This window comes from Myotis davidii, unplaced genomic scaffold (genome assembly GCF_000327345.1).
Source record: "Myotis davidii unplaced genomic scaffold, ASM32734v1 scaffold299, whole genome shotgun sequence".
Taxonomy (NCBI): Eukaryota; Metazoa; Chordata; class Mammalia; order Chiroptera; family Vespertilionidae; genus Myotis; species Myotis davidii.
In genome coordinates, this window is record NW_006293088.1 from 341553 (window position 1) to 344916 (window position 3364).

Consider the following 3364-nt stretch of genomic DNA (forward strand, 5'->3'; position numbering starts at 1 on the left):
CCACAGGAATCCCTGCAGGATTGGGCCTAAACTGGCAGTTGGATATCCCTCTCTCAATCTGGGACCGCTGGCTCCTAACTACTCGCCTGTCTACCTACCTGATCGCCCCTAACCACTCGGCCTGCCTGCGTGATCGCCTCTAACCACTTGCCTGCCTGTCTGATTGCCCCTAACTTCTCGCCTGCCTGCCTGATCACCCCTAACTGCCTCTGCCTTGGCCCTTGCCCCTGCCTCCCGTGGCTGCCGCCTCTGCCTCGGCCCCCACCACCATGTCTTCGTCCGGAAGGTGGTCTGGAAGGTTGTTCAGCTGTCCGGTCTAATTAGCATATTACGTTTTTATTATTATAGATGGGGTATTATTTATACATGATATTCAGTGGGTGCCCACTATTTATAAGGCATTGTGGTAAGTGGATAATCAGAAGTTAACACTAGAGGCCTGATGCACGAAATTTGTGCAAGAGTAAGCCTTCGCAGCCCGGGCTTTGTCTGGAAGGTTGTCCGGAAGGTCGTCCAGGCGATCCTTCTGCTGTTCAGCTGTTTGGTTGATTTGCATATCACACTTTTATTATTATAGATACTTCCTTGAGCATCAGTTTCCCCAGCTATAATGAGGATATTGGGCTAAGTGGGCTTTTTAAAGTCCTCTTTTGTGCAGCCATTTTAATGATTTTGATTTTTGTCTTTAATAGCAATAGTACTTATTTATTGAATACTCCTGTGTGCCGGGAAGATATTCAAGACATTAAGTAAATGTGTTATCTCATTTATATGTAATAATTTAGTCTTCATTTGTTCCAATGAGACTGTGTGTTGTTATCTTCATTTCATACATGAGGACATTGAGGCTTAGTAAGGTTTAAGTGATTTACTTGTAGTTATGTTACTGTAGAGTTCAGGTGCCCACTCAGGGATGCCTCATTTCAGCTCATCTTCAGTTAAATCTTTGTTTATGCACAGGGTATTTTAAAAATAGATCCATCTTCATAAGCATTTACAACTCTTGTTTTATGTAAAAGTTCAATCATATATATTTTTTTAAATTTACTTCTCTGTAGTGCTCACGTCAGGAGTCAGTGACTGTGAGTGGTTAGGAGTGAGGAGAGCAGGTGGCATGGGTGGAGTCCAGCTCATCTGGCAAGCCCATGTCCTCCTCCTCCGCCATATCCATGAAAGGCCTGCTTTGAACACGCTCCTACTGGGATGCTGTCTGGATGCCCATGCTCAGCTCAGGCTAGGCAAACTTCAGCTTCTGCCGGGGCCAGGGAGGGGGTATGCTGGGGGAGAGATGCAGAGGCAGAGTGTGGTTCTCAGACATTCTCTTGTTCCCATGTGCCACAAAGCAAGAGACCCATGGCGAGGCCACCAGTTTGGAGCCCAAAAGTTGACTCCACTTGTTCACTGGCTGGGTACCCATGTGCAAGTCATTTCACCTCTCAGAGCCTATGAGGATCCATTCCCATATCCACCAATAATACTTCTGGAAACTCTCCCATAGCTCGCTCTGCTCTGGGTCCTGGGGTCCAGCAATGAGTAAGAGAAAGCTCTGCCTTCATAATGCCTGCATTCTGACCGATGATGAGCTTGCTTTTCTCCCGTCCTTGAAATAGAGGTGCCAGTCTCTAACCTACCTCGTGGGTTTGTTTTGAAGAATAAATGAGATTCCTAACTAACACACAGCTCCTGGTGCCCCTCCCCAGAGATGGTTCCACAAGGCCAGTACTCTATCATTTTGTGGACCTTTTCCTAGAGACTTTGGCTTCAGCCTGCAGCTGGTCCTCATAGCTGTTCTGAGAGGGCAGTACCCTCTTTAGCTGTGCAGTATGACACATGATATGGTGAAGCACCTAGCACAGTGCCCAGCCTGTACTGGTCTCCCAGTACATGGTATTTCTTTCTCCCTCCTGTTTTGTATAAAGAAATACTACCACGTTGAAGCTATGAAGTAGGGGCTGGAAGCTGAGTGAGGACTGGTAGGAAGTTTTTAAAAGAAGTAAATCAAAGCAAATTTCTTATTCTCTCTTTTTAAAAATACTACAATTTCCTTCTTGTTTTTCTGACTACAGACGTACTACTTATTCTACTTAAACAACATACGAATATATCACTTGGAAAATGAAACCACTCCTTAACTCCAACCCCTAGAAATACTACAAATAGAGTTTGATACATTGTCTATGCATATCTATATCTATATCTATATTTAAATATATTTTATTGATTTCAGAGAGTAAGGGAGAGGGAGAGATAGAAACATCAATGATGAGAGAGAATCATTGATCAACTGCCTACTGCACGTCCCCTACTGGGCATCTGGCCCACAACCTGGGCATGTGCCCTGATTTCCTGGTTCATAGGTCGATGCTCAACTGCTGAGCCATACCAGCCAGGTGCAAATGCTTATATTTTTAAAAAATGGTTCCACCTATACTTAGTCTGCATTTTCTCTCCTTCAGATTAGTTTTCTGCACACAAGAAATCAGGGGACTTTGTTAAATAAAATTAGCCTTGTCCTGAGGCCAGAAAAGGGAAGCAGACAGCCTCTAAGACATTGGCCTGGAAAATGTAGGTCCTGGTTGAACTTTGGAGACCTTTGGGAGGTGTCACAGCAGAGGGAGAGGGGAAATCCAGGAAGGCAGAACTTCTCCCCACCACATGCTCTTTTTTTTTTATTTTTATTTACTGATTTTTTACGAAGAGGAAGGGAGAGGGATAGAGCGTTAGAAACATGGATGAGAGAGAAGCATCGATCAGCTGCCTTCTGCATACCCCCTACTGGGGATGTGCCTGCAACCAAGGTACATGCCCTTGACCAGAATCGAACCTGGGACCCTTCAGTCCACAGGCCGACGCTCTATCCACTGAGCCAAACCTGCTAGGGCCCCACCGCACGCTCTTACAAAAATCCTCCAATGTCTGACTTTACATCCTGGCTTTCCTGACCTGGTGACAGCTTTCTGTCCTTTGAATGTATAACAGAAGTGCCATCTCCACAGAGTGGGAGGAGAGCCTGCCTGCTGCTCTCAGAATTGGGCTTCTGACTGTGGTGGAATTGACCTTCATTGGGTGTTCAGCTGTTTCACATCCTCTTAGAAGAATCTCTCTACTTTTTTGGATGACAGAATTCTAAAGATTGACATTTAGACTGATTGGCTTGCTTGCCCACATGTGTGTGATGTTTCTTTATATCAAAGAGTGCATGGTAGTGTAGATTAAGGACAAATGCTGTGAATGCCTATGATACTTAAAACTTAATTATAAAACTACTAGGGGCCCGGTGCACGAAATTCGTGCACTGGGTGGGGGTGGGGGGAGTGTCCCTCAGCCCAGCCTGCCCCCTCTCACATACTGGGAGCCCTCAGGC